This window comes from Nelumbo nucifera, chromosome 2 (assembly GCF_055504915.1).
Source record: "Nelumbo nucifera cultivar China Antique chromosome 2, China Antique-T2T, whole genome shotgun sequence".
NCBI classification, from domain to species: domain Eukaryota; kingdom Viridiplantae; phylum Streptophyta; class Magnoliopsida; order Proteales; family Nelumbonaceae; genus Nelumbo; species Nelumbo nucifera.
The window spans coordinates 111,521,118-111,543,971 of record NC_142650.1 but is presented as its reverse complement, the minus strand read 5'-3'; the positions used below and the strand labels follow the sequence as shown (position 1 = coordinate 111,543,971).

Genomic DNA, 22,854 nt, shown 5'->3' with positions numbered 1-22,854 from the left:
TTCTTTCTTATTTATTGAATCGAAGTTTTGTCGACGGGCCAATAGACTTCCAAAAGCCTTGAAAGTTTGTGGTGTAATTATTTCTGTGTATTTCACACTTTGGCTTATTGTATGGCTTCAACGGGCCCATTTACATACTCTTGTTATCAAACTGGAAGCCCAAACTACTAAAACGGGTTTATGATTGCATGATAGTTAGAGGTGTAAATCGAATTAAGTTGCCCGTGTCCCGGTATGGCTTGGCACAGCTTGATATGGCACAATGACAAATGCACCATGTCAGACCCGGCACAGAGATTCATACACTGTTGGGCTGGGGGTTCAAAACCTATGGGCCGGCATGATATAGCACGACAGCACGTTGATAGCTTTCGACTGGAAGTTCTTTTTGTGTGTAAGGGATATTAAAGTTGCTATGCTTTGGTTTGGCCGCCTTCTTTGGGTAGTGCTCACGCAAACTGAATTCTATGCACAGAGATGCCTAACATTAAGTGCTCACGCAATTGATTGAAATTACCTTGGTGGTTTTTTAAAAAACACATAAAACAAAAAAATAAAAAAGAATGTGAAACAATAGAAGAAAATCAACAAATTTTAGGGTTGGAGGAGAATTCTAGGGAGTAGACTTAACCAATTCTTTCTTCATTGGTAATTACAAGCGATAGACACTTGAGGAATTTGAGGGTACGTACCCAACAAATCACATTCAAAGAGAATACGATCCAAGATGTACTAATGAATTCTAAATTTTCTTTTCTTTTGAGAAATCCCAACCTCTGGTTAATTCCATTTCACCAAACTGAATTCTTATTTGGAGCAATGAAATAATACTTTCTCAAAAAATAAAAGAAAAAAACTGAATTTTCAATTGTTAATTAATAAGAAAAAGATAACAGTTTGTGGATATTGTTCATAACAAAGTAGTAAGTAGAGGTAATACAAACATCAATTAGATAAAACCAAATTCGTCGCCAATAAGGGTTTATGTAGAAAACTGCCACCAAACCCAACAACACTGTTATATAAGAAGCTACAAAACTTACAACAAAGCTGTACATGTCCATGTCCATGTCCATGCCATCAGGAGCTGTTTGCATAGATGGTGATGCCTTGGAACTGTTTGTGCAATTATTCTTCTTTAAGGGTTCTCCACAAAGAAGAGGGTTGCCCTCATAGCTAGATTCCCCAAATGTTGCAAATTGTCATTTTCTCTCTGGAGTCCTTCCGGATAGGTTGTTATGAGCCACATTGAAATTCGGCAAAGAGTTTAGCTCAATCATCTGAGGAGGGATCATTCCCGTCAAATTGTTGTAGGAAAGCTCCAAACTCTCTATTTTTCTCAGATTTGAAAAGCTTGGTGGGATTTGCCCATTTAAATAGTTGTGCGACAGATTCAATGCACGAATATCACTTAAATCTCCAATTTCAGATGGGATATTGTCTACTAATTTGTTGCAAGAGAGATCAATTCCAGAGCTCAAGAACAACACCCTTGTAAGTTTCGTACAGGAATTTTGTAGTGAACTCCACTTCTACTTCCAACCTATTTTTCTGGAGATGCACATGTTCCAAATCTTGTGGGCTAAAGCAAGAAGGAATCGAGCCATGGATATTGTTTTCAGAGATATCCAAATATATGAGGTATTGTAGTTGACAAAACTCACTTGGAATTGATCCTTCAAGATGATTATTACACATAACAAGAGACTGAATACTTGATAAATTTCCCAACCATCTAGGTAGTGCACCGGATATGTTGTTTTGACCTGATAAATTATTATTGGAAAGATCTAGAATCCATAACGATTTCATTTTACTGATTGATGGAGGAATTTTTCCTTCAAAACAATTTTGTGATAGCTTTAAGATTCCCAAATTTGGAAAGATGACACCGATATTTGTTGGGATTGAACCAGAGAAGTTATTGTTAGAAAAGATCAAAACAGACAAATTTACATAAGGATGAGGTGGAAGAACAAGAGGCCCTATAAAGGAGTTATTCATTAGATTTAGGCCGCCTAGTTTGGTATTGTTTTCTAGCAACCAAATGGGAAATTCCCCCCTTAAATTGTTGCTAGAGAGTTGAGCTACTCTCAACTCATGCTAGTAGTAGAGGAAACTTGGAAATGCACCATTTTTTAATGTGAAGCCTGATAAGGCAAGAGACTTCAATTGGAAGGATGGAACCCAGGTTGGATAGTCGTTGGCCTCAACTATTAGCCCATTATTTTCACATTCAAATGAGTCAAGTTTGGAAAGGTTAGCGATGGAATGAAATGAAAATGAACCTTGGAAGCGATTATGTGAAGGAGAAAAGTATTCAAGAGAAGTGAGTCCAGCAATGAATGATGTGTCAAAGCTTCCTTCAAATTTGTTGTAAGAAAGATCCAATGCGAGAAGGGATGTGAGGTTTCCTAAACAATGGTTGAGACTACCCACGAAATCGTTGCCACTAAGATTCAACTCCTGAAGGTTCCTTAGTTTGCACAACGGTTCCAGCCCTGCAATAAGAATAAATACATCCATCCATCTCGCTCTCAACGGCTGGATATTACTTATGGGCTTGTGTTGACAGTCATGGTTTAATTGAAAGACGATTATAAAACAAATTGCAGTTTTCTTAATTAATTAGCAATACCTTCATTGTCTGCCAAACCTCCAAACCCGTTCTCAGATAAGTCAAGATGTTGAAGCTCTTGAAAGGGAAGAAACAAGCTGGCATTTAGAAGCCAAATTGGTAGATGTGCATCATCATATGATGGCCATCTGTTTCTGGTAAAATTGAGAGAGAGTTGGATGATTCTGCCAGTGGTGAGATTACATTGAACTCTTTCCCAGGAACAACAATCATCATTATCATCGTCCTCAACCCAAGATGGGAGACGGCCGGAAGAAGTATCATCATGATCAGTCCAGGGAACAGAAGCCTTGAAAGCTAAAAGAGCCATCTTCTCCTGCTCCAAACATGCCATTGATTCATGATGATGATGATGAAACTGATGTAGCAGCAGCATAACAATAAGCCATGCCCGTAATGTTCTCATCCTCAAAGCCCACTCCATGATTTTGAGAAATGGATGGATTTCCCCTGTTTCAGCTTTCTAACTCCCCTCTCCTCTATATATAGCTAGCTGTAATTAGAGCAAATTGAATAATAATTGTTGTGGTCTACATATTACCACAACATACCCACAAGTTCTACATCTTATAGACTTGAAGTAAAATTGGAGTCTCTTTTGTGTGATGGATAGACGTAAGTCCCACGCTTTAGCAATATATGGTCATGGTTGCAACGGTCCATATATGTATGACTTATGACTTTATGAGTCATGGCTATCCAATTATTCGGCCACAACACTCTAGTACTTGACGTAGGGGCATAAAGCCCATTAGCATTAACCATGTCATACGTGGGTCCCCTACATGGTTAATGCTATGATAGTTCATTCATAACTAGAAAACGATCCAAGCCGAAGAATCGAAGAGGGTTGTCTGTATGTGGTCACCCCCTCAATGCTATGATAGTTCATTCATAACTAGAAAACGATGACAAACAATCAACCGTAGTGATAAGGATGATCCATTCGGACCAAACAATCAACCCATTCGGACCAAACAATCAACCCATTGACCTATAAAATTTTAAAGGTCACTTTTGATGTTAAAAAATAAATTTTATTCATTTTAAAGCAAAATATTTAAAGGATTTTATCAAATTAGAGTCATTACATTAACAATAATTATTTTAATTATTTGTTCCCACGGGATCCCCATCCCCTGTGATTTTTTATAATGTTAACCATTTTTTTGTTTTTTATTTTGTTTAAAAAATAAAATTAAAATAATTAAAATTTACAGTCCTATTAGAAAAGATTCAATCATATTTTTAAAAATATTAATATATTAGATGTATGTGTACATATATACACATATAACGTATGCATACATATATATACATATATTAGTGGGGATCCCACAGGGCGGGGATCGGGGACCTCGTGGGACAGGGAGTGCTCTCCCCATCCCTGCCCCGTCCCCTCTAATGGGGATGAAAATTTCCCCATTCTCGCCCCTGTAGGGGGGGAAAATCATCCCCATCCCCACCCCATTCGGGGCGGATCCCCACAGGGATCAGGGAAATGGAGAAAATTGCCATCCCTAATAACAATAAAGGGTTTATGATGGTATAATAGTTAATAATTAGTCATTAAATTAATAATTATTAAGAGTAAAATTATTCTTTAAACTCTAACATAGTTTTCTTAAATAATAGTAAATTAACAATCACTTAACATAATTAGCATACTAAACTTAGTCAATTTGATCAATTAAACTAGTTTCCATGCACGAGACGTGGACCTAAAACACTTTCAAACCAATATTAGTGATAGCCTGATAGGTATATATAAACTAATTTTATATGCGTATTGTCTGAATCAAGGCTGATCCAATAAACTGAAATTGAAAACTCCATGCATTACATTTTAAACTGAAATTGAAAACTCTATAATATCTGAATAAATGATTTAGGTGACAAATTTTTGTACCAATGTCCTACAACCACGGTCATGTAGACTGGTAGATTGGATTGAGGCTGTTTTCATGTAGCTTTACTGACTGCTTTAGTACTTCTGGACCAAATATACAGCATAACGTAGTACACTACAGATGCTAAGAATTATATTTAACTAGCGGGGACTCATGCCATGCATGCAAAAATCTGAAAGATTGAATAATTTTATTTATTATTAATTAATTGATAAATTTATAATTAAAATTTTTTGTTAATTAACTAAAAATATTCAATGTTATTATTAATATTTAAAATTTTAATAAGTGCATTTTTCATTTAATGTTGATTTATAAAAAGAAGTTATTGTTAATTTAATTAATATGGACAAATATTTTTTAATAAATTTAATCTTATTAACCATTTGTAGGAATTTTAATAACAATTATTATTTTCATTATTTTTAAATGAAACTTTGATTGACTTTAAATAAATAGAAATAATTACAAAAGCTAGCATTTTTATTAATTTCACTAATAATTAACAATTATGTAGGATTGGCAATGGGGTGGAGCACCCCATCCCTGTCTCCGCTCCGCAGTCAAGACACTCTACCCCATCCTAGTGTCAGGCAAGTTCAAGGCAAGGCGGGACCCACTCCTCGTTAGGGACAAGGAGTCCTCAAATTTCCATGCCTTATCCTTTGTGTCGGGAATTCAGGGCAAGGCCCCTACTCCTCATCAAGGATGGGAAATCCTCGAATTTTCCTTACCCTGTCCCCAGTGTCGAGCAGGCTCAAGGCAAGGCACCTGCTCCTCGTCAACCCAATATATATTTTGATGACAAAAATGATCAAAACGATATATTGAGTATCAACCACATGGTAAATTTTTAAAAGTATATTAAATTGTCTTTAATTTTCAAAAAAAAGTAACTTTATGAAAAATTTGGAAAATTTATTACATTTGTGTAATTTTGAATACTTTTTCAAATTTATTTTTAAATTGTTATTAAATAATTTATTTTCTTTTTAAATGTTTACTTATAGAATTACACTAATTTATCTTATATTTGCTAATATAAACTAATTAATAATTTCCTTTTCCATTATTATACTAATTTATCTTATTAATTTGTGTAATTATTGGTTCAAATTACAGCTTTCCCTTTTCCCAACTCATTTATCTTTAAAAATTTTCAATAATTAACAATGAAAATTATATAATTTTTCAATAGCTTTCCAAAGTCTATCAAATGTAATAAATTTTCCTAAAATTTTAAAAATATTCTAATAATTTACAATAATCATTTAATACATTGTAAATACACTTTCAAAATTTTTCTAAAAGTGTAATATTTTATCTTTTAATTTCTAAAATGTTATTTTATGAAAATTTTTGAAAATATTATGGAGATTTATTGAAAATTATTTTAAATTTTCATTAAATATTTATTTTTATGAAGTAGTTTACTAACAAAATTACAATGTCTTTTATTTTCCAATATAAATTAATTAATAATTTCACTTTCCAACATTATAATATTTTATTCCCTACATTCGATTATTAACTATAATAACAATAATAACTCAAAATTTAGTTTTTTTGATAATTACTAAATATCATTATCACTTTTATAGAAATTAATTAATGGGTTTCCAATTCTTATAAAATATTGTTAATTAACATAAGTATAACAACATTTACCCAAAATACTTTAAAAAGTTATGATGAGTTAATTAATGATAGTATTTATTAATTTTTGGTAATTTACTAACTATATTTATTAACTTTTGATAATAACATTATTTAATATTCATTGAATATGGATTTAATTTTAATTATATTTAGCTATTTATTAATTAATATAAATATTTTAAAGGGAAAATTACTTTAAACCCCCCTTATAAAAGGAAAACCTCCTAACACCTTAGTGTTGAAAATCCAACCGCTGAAAACTGATAATAAAACCAAAATACCACTGCAAGCCCCTCTAATCGCAGACGCGATATACACCACCCATCTCTCAATTCTTTGACCATAATTCCCATATGAAACTCAGTGATCTAAACACCCTTTATGCAAAACTCTCGATACATGATACATGATTCAGATGCCCACGACTGAGTCTTTTGTTTTTTGCTTGTAAAGTGTTTTTTTTTTATAAAACAAGTTGTAAATTAAAGGTGCACGTATGAACCCTGCAAATTTCTGTTTAAGCTTTCCTGTTGCGAAAAGAAAATCAAGCATTTATTCAATGTTTAGATGAAGTGACCCAATAAACGGGGTTACAACTCCTCGACCATCTAAAAGAATTTTTTTTTCCAGAAAAAAGAGAGAGGAATTAGATATCATAGCTCAAATCATGTAATAGATTTTGGTTGCCACCATTGGCCATCTACTAATATAGGGGAATCTTCAAGGAAGGTCAATGATGGGAAATGGTACTTTTTTAGAACCACTGTTTCCCACCATCAGCCTAGGCCGTCGGGCCAATGGGCGATCGGAAGGTGTCCAAATGCTTGGTGGGTGAGTGGTATAAGAACTTCAAGCTAGTTAGGTTTGTAATTGTAGGAAGTACTTTTCCATACAAATTATTGCACGATAACTTAAGAAACGCTAAGCTGGAGCATCAATTTGACCTGATAAATTATTATTGGAAAGATCTAGGATCCATAACGATTTCATTTTACCGATTGATGGAGGAATTTTTCCTTCAAAACAATTTTGTGATAGCTTTAAGATTCCCAAATTTGGAAATATGACACCAATATTTGTTGGGATTGAACCAGATAAGTTATTGTTAGAAAGGATCAAAATAGACAAATTTACACAAGGATGAGGAGGAAGAACAAGAGGGCCTATAAAGGAGTTATTCATTAGATTTAAGCCGCCTAGTTTGGTATTGTTTTCTAGCAACCAAATGGGAAATTCCCCCCTTAAATTGTTGCTAGAGAGTTGAACTACTCTCAACTCATGCTGGCAGTAGAGGAAACTCAGAAATGCACAATTTTTGAATGTGAAGCCTAATAAGATAAGAGACTTCAATTGGAAGGATGGAACCCAGGTTGGATAGTCGTCGGCCTCAACTATTATCCTGTTATCTTCGCATTCAAATGAGTCAAGTTTGGAAAGGTTAGCGAAGGAATGAAATGAAAATGAACCTTGGAAGCGATTATGTGAAAGAGAAAGGTATTCAAGAGAAGTGAGTCCAGCAATGAATGATGTGTCAAAGCTTCCTTCAAACTGATTATAAGAAAGATTCAATGCACGAAGGGATGTGAGGTTTCCTAAACAATGGTTGAGACTACCAACGAAATCGTTGCGTCGAAGATCCAACTCCTAGAGGTTCCTAAGTTTGCACAACCCTGCATGGTAATTCAAAGCATATATATGTAAGAAGAAATTGGCCTTGGGTGCATCCTCTTTAGGTAAAGAACAGTGCTAAAATATAATCCTTAAGTTATTTGATTGGTATTTCCTTAATTACTAAAATTGCACATGCAGCATTATAATTTGTAAGGCTCTACCACCAAAATTCTAACTTCTATAAGTATAAAACTAAAAGACTATACAATACAATATTAACTTTCGCAATAAAGACCTAAATTTCTATTGTAAATCATAATTAATATACCGTATCTGCTTCCTTGATACGGTCCACCTACCCAAAGAAATACAGTTACAATCCACAAGTAATAAGAATAATAAAACGGTTGGAACAGATTGTCTGAACATGAAATTAATTAATGATGCATAATGCAATTGTGGGATTTGATCGAATCAATTAAAAATAGATCAAAAGATTTTTGGTTTGCCAATAATTAAGTTACCCTTATGTGGTAGTTGAGTGCCATTGAGTCCAATAGCTGAAGCAATTGATAAGAACTTGAGAGAAATCATTCCCCCCATGTTCTCGAGAAATTTGTTCTTGAGCGTAGAATAAGATAAATCTAATAGCTCCAAATTTCTCAAAGTATTCAACTCTATAAAGCAAAAAAATGAAAAATATTAATGTAAATCCAAATTGCATAAGACTGTATTATCTCCAAGCAATTATATATTAATGAATCTACAATTACCATACCTTCACTGGTAATTGATCCAGGATTTTCACGGAGATACAACCAGCTAGTTCTACAAATTATTAATCAATGTTGGGAGAAAATAAGGAAAAAATATTATATATCAATAGAATAGACAGAGAACCCAAGTTTATGAATTTTATGGTCGATATTATTTAAGATAACATATGCATTAATCTTAATATACCTTCGGCAGGAGTAAGGTGTGATGGGGCCCATCTCTAAATAAAATGAATATAAATTGTGGCATTTATGGCATGTTCCACTTTACATGAAAGCTGTGTTTGGGAGTGTTTTTGTACGTACCTTGGATTGCTAGAACACTGCCATTGAATCGGTTTTTTTGATAATTACTAAATATAATTATCACTTTTATAGAAATTAATTCCGGAATCGCATATATATATATTTAAAGTTTTCAAATTGCAGTTTCTTCTGGTCATGGTGTTTGGAATTGTAGACCTAGGTTTGAAATCTGCTATCTTGGTTCAAATTGACAACCTACTCAGAATCCCACACTAGATCCAACTGCTACTTTTCACACTGGTTCTTCATCACAGTTTGATCCGGCCAAGTATCCAGACTCTGGAGCCATACACCACATCACATCCGATCTAAACAATCTGCAGATTCGATCAGACTATGGCGGGTCTGACCAGGTGAAAGTTGGTAATGGCGTAGGTTTGGAAATTAAAAATATTGGTTCTATTATTTCTCATGATAAAAACAAATTTTATCTTAAGGATATTTATCATGTTCCCTCTATTACAAAGAACCAAATTTCTGTTAGCAAATTTACCAAAGTTAACAATGTTGTCTTTGAATTTCATCCTTCGTATTTTCTCTTGAAGGATCATATGGGGAGAGTTCTACTCCGAGGGCCCAGTAAAGGTGGACTCTATCAATTTCCCATTTCAGCATCCATTCCTCCGTCTTATTTTTATAAAATATTGTTAATTAACATAAGTATAACAACATTTACCCAAATTACTTTAAAAAGTTATGATGAGTTAATTAATGATAGTATTTATTAATTTTTGGTAATTTACTAACTATATTTATTAACTTTTGATAATAACATTATTTAATATTCATTGAATATGGATTTAATTTTAATTATATTTAGATATTTATCAATTAATATAAATATTTTAAAGATAGAAAAATTAAATGTATTCAATCTGATTGGGGAGGGGAACACCGGAGACTTTCACAGTACCTTGACTCTCAAGGCATCGGACACCGTCTTACCTATCTGTACACTCATGAGCAAAACAGCATGGTTGAAAGGAAGCATCGCCATGTGATAGAGTCCACCCTCACCTTACTGGCCACCGCCTCTCTCCCATAGAATTTTTGGTTTGATGCAACTAAAACTATGGTATTCCCAAAGACGGCAGGATGCTGTTGTTGAAAGCATTCCAACTCAAGTCGAGAACCTCCATCCTCTTTAAAGCCCACCCAACGGTTCCATCCCTGCAGATAAGAATAAATACATCCATCCATCTCGCTCTCAACGGCTGGATATTACTTATGGGCTTGTGTTGACAGTCATGGTTTAATTGAAAGACGATTATAAAACAAATTGCAGTTTTCTTAATTAATTAGCAATACCTTCATTGTCTGCCAAACCTCGAAACCCGTTCTCAGATAAGTCAAGATGTTGAAGCTCTTGAAAGGGAAGAAACAAGCTGGCATTTAAAAGCCAAATTGGTAGATGAACATCATCATCATATGCCCGACTTCTGGTATAACAGAGATAGAGTTGGATGATCCGGCCAGTGGTGAGATTACATTGAACTCTCTCCCAGGAACAACAATCATCATTATCATCGTCCTCAACCCAAGATGGGAGACGGCCGGAAGAAGTATCATCATAATCAGTCCATGGAACAGAAGCCTTGAAAGCTAAAAGAGCCATCTTCTCCTACTCCAAATATGCCATTGATTCATGATGATGATGATGAAACTGATGTAGCAGCAGTATAACCATAAGCCATGCCCATAATGTTCTCATCCTCAAAGCCCACCCATGATTTTGAGAAATGGATGGATTTCCCCTGTTTCAGCTTTCTAACTCCCCTCTCCTATATATAGCTAGCTGTAATTAGAGCAAAATGAATAATAATCGTTGTGGTCTACATATTACCACAACATACCCACAAGTTCTACATCTTATAGACTTGAAGTAAAATTGGAGTCTCTTTTGTTCCTGAAATTAAAGTGATGGATAGACGTAAGTCCCACACTTTAGCAATATATGGACATGGTTGCAAAATGAAAAGTCGTAGATGGTGGTGCCTTGGAGTCCTTCTTTAAGGGTTTTCCAACATTATAAAAATATTGTTAATTAACATAAGTATAACAACATTTACCCAAATTACTTTAAAAAGTTATGATGAGTTAATTAATGATAGTATTTATTAATTTTTGGTAATTTACTAACTATATTTATTAACTTTTGATAATAACATTATTTAATATTCATTGAATATGGATTTAATTTTAATTATATTTAGATATTTATCAATTAATATAAATATTTTAGAGGGAAAATTACTTTAAAGCCCCCCTTATAAAAGGGAAACCTCCTAACACCTTAATGTTGAAAATCCAAACGCTGAAAACTGATAATAAAACCAAAATACCACTGCAAGCCCCTCTAATCGCAGACGTGATATAGACCACCCATCTCTCAATTCTTTGACCATAATTCCCATATGAAACTCAGTGATCTAAACACCCTTTATGCAAAACTCTCGATACATGATGCATGATTCAGATGCCCACAACTGAGTCTTTTGTTTTTTGCTTGTAAATTGTTTTTTTTTAATTCTTAAATGTTTAGTAAATAATATTTTTATTTTTATAAATAATAAATATGTTAGTATAAAATACAAATTAAAATATCAATTAATAATTTATAAAAATATATAATTTTAGAATATTTCAAATCTATTAAAACATCTAAGATACATATCACATGTACATTAGTAATTTTTAATTTCTAAAATAATTATTTCATGATTATATTAAATTCTCTAAAAAAATGTGAATAATAAATACGTTGACCTGGTCAATGGTGACAAAGACTACCTTAGGGCGGCCCCAGCATAGGTCCCGTCCCGACAAAGACAAGAAGCATGTAGATAATTTCAAGGAAAAAGAGCTATATGTAGACCCCATAATTAGAAATTTAGAACTGAAGTCGCATTTACTTTTGCTTCAATTGTGACTTTTCAAAGGATGCGTGCAAGTGCCCACAACCACATCCAATAATCATAAAACGACGTTTAATAAGTCTAAGGCCATGCTTCCACATCTCAATTCCAAGAGGCTACTGGATTATGTCATGCAGTTGGGAAGAAGAGGGTCACATGTAACAAGATGAATAGTGTTGTGTCCTCTTCTAGTTCATGGGATTACATCCTACTCATTTTTTCAACCTTCAGATTGGGAGAAATCACAGTTCAAGGATTCTTTCATATAATTGTGTGAAAAGAGGCACAATATTGGAGAAAAAGCCAAAGGATGTTTAAGTTTTTTACCTTAAGTTGTCTCCGTTCGTTTTCACTTACTTAGGTAAATGAGTTTATCTAGGAAAATGTTTCCTAAGTAAAACTTGTCTGAGTAAGTTCAATTCCAATGTTCTTATGTGATATAAGCTACTTACCCAAGTAAAAAGAGAGGTAGGAGGGAGGAGCATTATCAGCGCACGAGTAAGTTGCTTACCCACCCTCCAAGAGGGTATTAGTTGTTGAGGTAATAGTACTCCCCGTTATCTTGACTTACCGTGGGACCCAATATAGTAACATGTAAATGTGGAGATGTGTGGTCAATTGCCTATTTAACAAACTTACCACTTGCTAAATACCAACAAATCAATAGGGCCTAATAAAAATAAGAAGTTTATGATGATGGGCATAGAGACTTGGGAAATTAAAAGTAAAATAAATAGATTTTAAAGGTGATGTAAACTCTTAGTTTGAGGGATATCATTTAACTCCCTAAACTACACAATCCAACTAAAGTGTATTTGAAAATGTTTATTTGCATGTTACATCAAAATTTAAACAAATCACATTAAAGGCGCTATATGGTCTACTTACTTTTTATTAATTCACATTTTAAAAATATACTTATTATGCATTAAATACTATGACATCATTAAACATTGTTGTATCACTTGTTTGTTCATTCTCCTTTTTCATTCTCCTTTTTTACTCTCACTCTCAGAAGCAGCTCTCATTTCTCCTTCTCAACTCTCAGAACCAACGAACCCAGCTGCACCTGCGAACTCAGTCACTAGCGGCCGACACCACCAGAAGTAGTCATCTCTCTCTTTGGCGGTGATCTCTCTCTCTCTCTCTCTCTCCAACCAGCACCATTTCATCTTCTTTCTTCTCATTCTTAGTTCTCTCTCTTCTTAGAACTATGTCTTCTATCTTCTTAGTTCTCTCTCCAGCTGGCGCCACCAAAACCCAGGCGCACTATTTTCATTCTACGAACTCAAGCACCGGCGATTGGTGCCACCAGATCTAGATCATCTCTCTCTCTCTCTCTCTCTTGAGTGATGAGCTCTATCTTCTCACTTTCTCAATTTCTATTCTCGCTCTTAGACTCCCAGTAATCAGCAAACTCAACAGGCACCATTCTCCCAATCCTCAGAGGGCACCCACGCTCAGACTCACAGGTCGGTCTTCGGCCTTGGGCCTGAAAAATTTATGTTAATAAAGAGCAAAAGCCCAGCCCGAGCCCCACCCATGAACAGATCTAATTGTGGCCTATTGTCAATTAGTTGGAGTTGATGAAGCATATGCAGTTCTTGGTAGAACGAGAGAAGCTGGGATCAACCCAGATGTCGTTACTTACAATTAGACCTATTCATGGGCCGGGCCGGGTCGGGCTCGGGCCGGGCTTTCACTTGTCACTAATAAAAATATACTAGGCCCGAGCTCGAGCCCGGCCCGACCAACGGGCCTATAACTTGAGCCCAAGCCCGGCCCTGATAAAAAGCCCGAAGCCTGAGCCCAAGCCCGAAGCCCGACCTAATTGAAAAAAAAAAACAATTTTTCCTATTCAAATAATGGAGGGGAGGTCTTTATCAAATAATGTCATATGATGGGGGAGGTCTTAGTCCAATTTGAGAAGAGAGTGGATGTTTTAATATTTTGGAGGAAAAGGCAAGGGATGTTTAAGTCTTTTACCTTAAGTTGTTTCCGTTCGTTTTCACTTACTTTTAGGTAAATGAGTTTATGTAGGAAAATGTTTCCTAAGTAAAATTTGTCTAGGTAAGTTCAATTCCAATGTTCTTGTGTTATATAAGCTATTTACCCAAATAAAAAGAGAGGTAGGAGGGAGGAGCATTATCAGCGCACGAGTAAGTTGCTTACCCATCCTCCAAGAGGGTATTAGTTGTTGAGGTAATAGGTACTCTCCGTTATCTTGACCTACCATGGGACCCAATATAGTAACATGTGAATGTGGAGATGTGTGGTCAATTGCCTATTTAACCAACTTACCACTTGCTAAATACCAACAAATAAATAGGGCCTAATAAAAATAGGAAGTTTAAATGCGTTATATGGTCTACCTACTTTTTATTAATTCACATTTTAAAAATATACTTATCATGCATTAAATACTATGACATCATTAAAGATTGTTGTATCACTGGTCTGTTCATAGTAAACCTGATAAGTGATTTTGACTCTTAGACAGAAGGAAAAAGTGGTCTCACACACTCACCCCACCCCACCCCACCCCACCCCGTAGGTGAGAAGCCTCCATGGCGATACCATATTTCTTCTATTTCTACAAGAATGGCTACTACTGTAAAGTCATGTAGAAACTATCAAGAAAAAGAAATTTGCTTTGGGTGTGTTTTCCAGTACCGATTTGAAAAAAAACAAAAAAGAGAGAAGTTAGGGTAAATTTTGTTTTTGTTCCAAAAGCTTGGATGCCTTTCTTTAGTTATTCTTACATTTTCTAGTATCATTTGATATGGAATGCTCCCATCTCATACAGGTTTGGATTTCTATAGAGCTATTTCATGGAATCGTCCGTAGACTTTTGACTTGCTTAATGAATATCTATGTAGCTTCTTTGGGTAAAGTGTGACAATTAGAAAAAACGCAAGTGGTTTTAATTGATGGTATACGACTAGGGTGTCTCCCAAATGTGGTAACTTATAATAAATTGGTTGTGGCTAGACGTGTTCATGGGCCGGGTAGCCCGGCCTAGCCCTCGGACGGGTTTGAGCATGTGTTTTAGCCTGAGCCCGACTATTTTACGGGTCAGGCTTGAGATTTGTTAAAAAAGTCTGGCCTGGCCCGACTTTTCCTACACTGCCTAACCCTAACCGTAAATGCATAAAAATTTTCTTTTCATTCTCCTTTTTCACTCTCACTCTCAAAAGTGGCTCTTATTTCTCCCTCTCAACTCTAAGAACCAGCGAACCCAGCTGCACCTGCGAACTCAGTCACCGGTGGCCAACACCACCAAAAGTAGTCATCTCTCTCTTTGGCGGTGATATCTCTCTCTCTCTCTCTCTCTCTCTCTCCAGCCAGCACCATTTCCATCTTCTTTCTTCTCATTCTCAGTTCTCTCTTTTCTTAGAACTAGGTCTTCTATCTTCTTAGTTCTCTCTCCAGCTAGGGCCACCAGAACCCAAGCACATTGTTTTCATTCTGCGAACTCAAGCACCGGCGACTGGTGCCACCAGATCTAGATCATCTCTCTCTCTCTCTCTCTCTCTCTCTTGGTGAGTTCTATCTTCTCACTTACTCAATTTCTATTCTCACTCTCAAACTCCCAGAAACCGACAAACTCAACAGGCACCATTCTCTCAATCCTCAAAGGGCACCCACGCTCAAACTCATAGGTCGGACTTCGCCCTCGAGCCTGGGCTTCGGGCTTTTTATGAGGATTGGGCTCGGGCTCGGGCCTGAAAAATTTATGTTAATAAAGAGCAAAAACCCAGCCCGAGCTCGGCCCATGAACAGATCTAGTTGTGGCCTATTGTCGATTAGTTGGAGTTGATGAAGTATATGCAGTTCTTGGTAGAACAAGGGAAGCTAGGATCAACCCAGATGCCATTACTTACAATGCTTTGATTGTCGGTGCCACCAGCTATCGCTTACTACCACTATGTCTCAATTTGTTTGAAGAAATGCTTCAAAATGATATCATTTTAACATATAAAGTTACAATATTTTGATGATCTCTTTCTTTAAATCTGGACAATCGATAGAATCTAACAAAATCTTCTGCGATATGATCCTAAGCAATGTTTCTCCATCTCCAACTACATATAACACCATAGTTGATGGCCTATGTAAAGCAGGTTTTACCGTTAATGCCCTTAGGTTATTTAGGAATTTACAACAGCATGATTTCTTCCCAAGTATTCGCACTAGTAAATCAGGAACTTACAATGGTTATTCAAGAACCAACAAGAGGACTTTAGTAATGCTTAGAATTATTCACACTAGTGGATTTGGGGAAGAAATCCATCTATTTAGCCTCTCTCAATTGAAAAAAGGCCACAAAATTGAATGCTCAGAATTAAATTTTCCACAAACTACATCTCTTTAGTCACTCTCAAGTTAGAAAGAAAGAACTTTCCACCAATTCCATTCTCATCTTTCAAATCTCATATTTAATATAATGGGGCTGAGTGATGAATGGAGCTCTATGTTCACAAAAAAAGGGGAATATTCTCGATTAGTATCCTGTACTTTGTCTCTAGTGTTACTTTGGTCCCCAAACTTTAAAATGCGATAATTCAGTACATGCAATGTGTGTTTAACTAACATTGATGTTCTTGTCAAAGAAGTTGGGATAGCTTGTTTCAGCTGATAAGGTTATACCCAAAGCACATGTAGTGTGTGTTTGGTTGAAACACTAAACCCAGACCATTTTTCAGTTATGTCCTATACCTTGGAGATTAATGGGCAAAACTGAAAAGTTACATATAACCCCTATACTTAATTATAGTACTGCACTAGGTGTTGGATTGTGTTGTCTTTGATATGCCAATTAGTGAAATCTATTGAGGTTCAAAACCTGGATATGTTGGGACAGTATAAGAATTCACTTGAGTGGATGATCATAATGATAGGATCGACCACTTTGTCGGACAAAGTGAATGATACGGCTTACACTCTCTCTGATGGAAACCTAAATCATTGGTAGTGGATTTCACCTATGTTTAAGATCTCGTTTTGCAAAATATATTTATATGACATACATATTGTGTTTTATGAAAAATGTTTGCAAAAGGTTTTAATTCCCGGATCCATTCGAGCAAAGAGTGTGACACTATACTTTGCAATCAGGGTAGAGGTCATTTCCTATCTGGCAGTGTTGTGATTATTATGCGCCGAGAGGTTAAGTATAAGAGACCATTAAGGGCTGACTACCTAATGGGCTTTATCTTACTTAAGTCCATTATCTTTGGGTCTTTATAGGATGGTGAATTCAAAAATCATTTAAGTGTAAATGTTGGACCTATATTGAGCCCATAGTGATGTGCTTAGGAATTCACTGCGTTTAATAGTGAATTTGGCCAAAGCTTTTCACATTGGGCCGAACCCATGTGGATTTATGTGAGGTCATTGTGGAGTCACATGCCATACAAATTAGCCCTAAGTTGGCCATGCAACACATTTTGGTTGTGAGCCTTATAACTGATGGGCCTAAGGCCCAAAATTAATATGATTAATTAAAGTGTCACATGTTGTCATGTGACATGGGGTGAATCTTGGTATGGAGCATCAAATCTTATAAATAGACAAGGTATATCTCTAATTAGAGTACATATTTATTTTAAATCTGGATTATTTCCTAATTAGATTAGGAGATAGCTCCATAAAAGATTATAAAAGAGGAGGGGGCGGACCAGTCTAAGACAATTTCATATTTTTGGCACCAACACCCTATGAAAACTTGTATTTTCCCTAATAAAAAATACATATTTACTGGTGAGACCCACAATTGAAGACTTAGATCCTATCTTTTTCCAAAGTCTTAATTGGCACCAACCATGAAATCTTGATTTTTCCACACGTCATTTTACAATAAACAAAACTATCAAATACTTTCTCTTCATCTATGATTTTTTTCACAATGAAAGACTTATATATATTATCTGTAATTTACCCTTAATTGGCACCAACGTGAGAATTCATTTTTTGTCTAATTTGCTTCACTCTATCTCAGAATTCATTTTTTGATCGTACAGTTTGGATCAGTATGGGGAAGATGCTAAATTCACGAGGGTGATTTTGTGGCATGCATGTCAAATTTCAGAGTCCAAGTCCAAGTCAAATTAGAGTCATTACATTTTAATAATTAATTTAATACTTAAAGGATTTTATTCATTTTAAAGCAAAATACTTAAAGGATTTTATCAAATTAGAGTCATTACATTAACAATAATTAATTTAATAGTAAATAATTAAAAATAATTAAGAATAAATTAATAGTAACGATCATGAATGGCAACACGGCTGGGCAGGGATGGGGAGCCTCTCCCCATGAAAATCCCCATCTCCGTCCCCGCTAATGGGGACAAGGTTATCCCCATCCCTGTTCCTACGGGGATCCCCATCACCCGTGATTTTTTATAATGATAACCATTTTTTTTGTTTTTTATTTTATTTAAAAATTAAAATTAAAATAATTAAAATTTACAATCCTATTAGAAAATATTCAACCATATTTTTAAAAATATTAATATATAGATGTATGTGTACACTTATACATATATAACGTATGCATACATATATACATATATTAGTGGGGATCCCATAGAGTGGGGATCGGGGACCTCGTGGGGTGGGGAGTGCTCTCCCCTTCCCTGCCCCATCCCCTCTAATGGGGACGAAAATTTCCCCATTCTCGCCCTTGCAGGGGGAAAATCATCCCATCCCCACCCCATTCGAGGTGGATCCCCACAAGGATCGGGGAAATGGGGAAAATTGCCATCCCTAATAACAATAAAGGGGTTTATGATGGTATAATAGTTAATAATTAGTAATTAAATTAATAATTATTAAGAGTAAAATTATTCTTTAAACTCTAACATAGTTTTCTTAACTAATAGTAAATTAACAATCACTTAACATAATTAGCATACTAAACTTAGTAACTCAATTTGATTAATTAAACTAATTTATTCGATTTCTTTAATTACTTTATTTACCTTTATTAATTTACTTAATTAGGAGTAATTTAATCAACTTATTTACTTTAACAAGCTTGGATTATTTAATTACTCTATTTACTTTATGAATTAATCATTTCACATAATTGGCTTAATTTACTTAATTATCATAATTTATTTAATTAAATTTAAGCCATCATACACAATTGAAATAATTTGCTTAATTAACCTTATTAAAGTGGCCTTTCCAAATGTATGCTTAACGTGGCGTTTCCATAAGAGTTTGAGGGTAAACATGACAGGCCCCTTTTCTATGAATACATGCAAATTTAGATTGGACTCCAACCATACTCAGATATTGAATGCCACTGATAAATTAAACCAGGACTTGAAATAGTTTCCATGCACGAGACGTGGATCTAAAACACTTCAGTAAACTTGTATATAAACTACTTTTATATCTATATTGTCTGAATCAAGCATGATAGCAGGGACTCGTGCCATGTATGGAAAAATCTGAAAGATTGAATAATTTTATTTATTATTAATTAATTGATAAATTAATAATAAAAATTTTCTGTTAATTAATTAGAAATATTCAATGTTATTATTAATATTTAAAATTTTAATAAGTGTATTTTTCATTTAATGTTGATTTACAAAATGAAGTTATTGCTAATTTAATTAACATGGACAAATATTTTTTAATAAATTTAATCTTATTAACCATTTGTAGGAATTTTAATAACAATTATTATTTTCATTATTTTTAAATGAAACTTTGATTGACTTTAAATAAATAGAAATAATTACAAAAGCTAACATTTTTATTAATTTCACTAATAATTAACAATTATGTAGGATTAGCAATGGGGTGGAGCACCCCATCCCTATCTGAAATTTCGCTCATATCCATTCTTTCCTAGTAATAAAGAAAAAATTAGTGTTAAGGCATCTGAATTCTTGCCTATCCAAGTATAAAAGTTATTGGTTGTATTGAAACATAAAAGCACTATCCATAGGTCCATGCTAATTTCTTTTGCCTATTAGTGCTAAGACTAAGAAATCCTTTCAGGGAGATGCGCTGGGTAAACAATGAAATAATCTTATTCAGAATCCCCGGGGCAACAGAAACATTGGTATGTCAGGTTGGCATTTGAAGAATTACCTTTGAATCACTGAAGAAGTAAATAAGAGCAAACTTACCTCACTTTGACATGTAACTAACTTGACATGGTCAAGTACACCATCAAGTCTTTGTCACCCATGCACAAATGATCCTTGTGATGGGGAAATAACCCATCAATACCTTCTTCATGGATCATACAGAGAACCAATGTCACTTGAACTATTAATATAAAAATATGTTCGATGTCATACAACAATATAAGTTTATAACTTATGAACTAAGCTTATTGGTCGTGATTCTTAACATATTACATGAAATGTGACCTTTGTGTTCTTGTCACCAAGTCATGGATTCAAAATTTCTGAAGGACCTCACAAAAGCATACGTATGTCGTCCTTGTTTACTAGGCATATTAATATTTAAAGCAATATATTTAAGTAACACAAATTTATATTTTTTATATCATGGATTCATAATCATAATCAAGAAAAGGTTTCATTTCCTTCCTAAGATGTTCGAACCACCGGGTTTGAACATTTGTGTATAGGACTTACAACTTTTGTTAGAGTTGATTCCTTAAATGACAGATTGCATGGAACCATTATTATATTTAGGAAATATGAGAGATCGACTCCCTAATGGATTTTTTTTTTCTTGTGGTTCCTTGAATGTTTATTTCTTTGATGGGTTCTCTAGGCAATGACAAGGTATGCATTTTAGTATTTCCTTTCTTTTTTCTATTTTACTGCTTTTAATGATAGAACTTAGGTATTTAGTTCTTGGTATAATCTTCCATTTTCAGCTTGTTCTCTTGGTAATACACTTGTTTCATTTTCCTGCTTTCCGAATCCAAAAAGGATTAGTGACTTAATTTAAGGTCAAGTTCATCCTAACAGATCCCTTGTAGAGGAAGAAAGTGAGTCACTTCATGCATGATCCAACAAAATCCTCCAATAGGGTCTAGAACTTGAGCCCAACATTGACCAATATCCAAAAGGGTAACCTTATCTACTTGTACAGCCATACACAAAAAAGAGGTTTCCTTTAACCTAATAAAACTTGTATACTTTGGTTGTGTTTGGTTTGATAGAAAATAAGAGAAAAGGAAAATTAAGGGAATGTTCTTATAAAATACGCATCTGGGGTAAGATCTCAGGTTTTGCCATAAAGGTCAACTGTCACACATATGTTAAGCACAAATAATACATATACACATGGCAGGCTGAGTTCATAGTGGAGCTCTTAAATCACAAGACAGAAAATTAAGCTAGAGCCGCACCTGTACTCTTGCCTCTTTGCACCAAATCCCATGTTTTATTTTGTCTTGCTTTGATTTAAAGTTCCATGTTCTTGCTCATGATACCAGAATTTGTCTATTTTATTTGTAATTTGTAGATGCCGATACATGTTCTGGTATTTCATTAATATTGCATAGATTTGTTGTGGCTTTTTCATATTTTCCTCTGTTTTTTACATTGGACCTCATATTCATCCTTGAGTTAATATACTTCTCCTACTCTTATATCAAATGTGTGTTGTAATCCTTTCCTTTATTGCTGACTAGTTTTAACAAAACTTATCTTTTCTATGTAATTCCTATTGCTTGCCTTGGCCTTGTGTACGAGTTCTTTTGGCTGTGAAGTGTTTGTGATATTTGATCCTAGACCAAAAATGCGATATAAGTTCTTCTGGAAAAATCCTCTTCTCATTTTTTGCCATGATAAATCCGAGTGGTGATCAATCCAGTATATCCTATTTTATAGTCACTTTGCATCAGATTTAGTGCATTGATGCATTGGTAGAATTTATACAAATACTTTTAACCTTGGATGTTTCCTAGTGTAAGGAAAAAATATAATGATGCTGCCCATAATTTTAGCCAAATGAGCTCCTTGGAATAGCATTGACAAAAAAATTCAAGACTTTAAGCAGTCTTCTGCCCTCTGTCCTGTGTTTTAGACTTCCATCCAAAAATGACAATACAGGCTAACCCATAGAATGCATTTATCTGGTGTGGTATTCATAATTATTTTCCACCAAGATTAATCTATGATTCTGTTCCTCAAGAAACAATATTCCAGGAAATCTATGATATGGTTACTGGAACTTCTGTATGGTTGTAGTAGAAGTCTGCTGAATTGAAAAATATAAAAGAAACATAGAGAAGCCCCTGCCATATTCAAGTATGCCTTTTTTTTCCCATTTTTGATCAATAAGTCTAAAACATCTTACTTCACCCCTAGTACAACTGTTGCCTTGATTGGTTATTTAACTGTCCTGATCTGTGAGGAATTAAATGTTTATGTTAAATATATGTGGTCAGTACATATATTTATGAGAGGTCAGTACATATTTGTAGTACAAAAAAAAATCACAATTGTTGAATTTGGTTGAGAAATATGCATTGCTGCTAGTACATGAAATGTCATAATTTCAGTTTATTTTTAACCTTTTAAGTTTTTTAAAAGTTATTTTCTTCTCAAGAATTCCTTTTGGTGTAGGTAATATTGACATCTCTTGTTTACAAGAAGGAACTGAATCTAAGAATCATGATGAAAATGCATGGACTTGGGGATGGTCCCTATTCGATGATTTCTTATGCATATTTTCTTTTCATATCATCAGCTTACATGTTATGTTTGGTGATCTTTGGTTCATTGATAGGTAAAGTGCAATCAGATGGGGATTTTCCTTTTTCATTTTTAATTTGTTGCTTGGGTTTCTTTTCAGGTTCTACTGATTTCTTTAACTCGCAGGGTTAAAGTTCTTCACGCTCAATGACTACAGCATACAGTTTGCCTTTTCTTCATCTTCATAAATTTGCAAATATCCTTGGCTTTTCTAGTGTCAACGGCTTTTTCAAAAGTTACGACTGCTGCAGGTCTAACTACGCTTGACCCATTTTATCTTATGGTAAAGAGTACTTAAAGCCTACTGTGGCTTTCTTTTCCATTTCTTTGTTC

At 34.5% G+C, this 22,854-nt stretch overlaps 1 pseudogene across 1 annotated transcript; it reads right to left on the bottom strand.

Annotated features, from left to right (window-relative positions):
• Positions 1–875: 875 nt before the first annotated feature.
• Positions 876–10,831, bottom strand: LOC148802809 (uncharacterized; annotated as a pseudogene). Its single transcript, XR_016082463.1, has 6 exons — positions 10,209–10,831; positions 8,343–8,495; positions 7,477–7,877; positions 2,822–2,996; positions 2,639–2,715; positions 876–1,532 (listed from the first exon to the last, which is right to left on the bottom strand). The product of XR_016082463.1 is annotated as an uncharacterized LOC148802809 (transcript).
• Between the last annotated feature and the right edge of the window lie 12,023 nt (positions 10,832–22,854).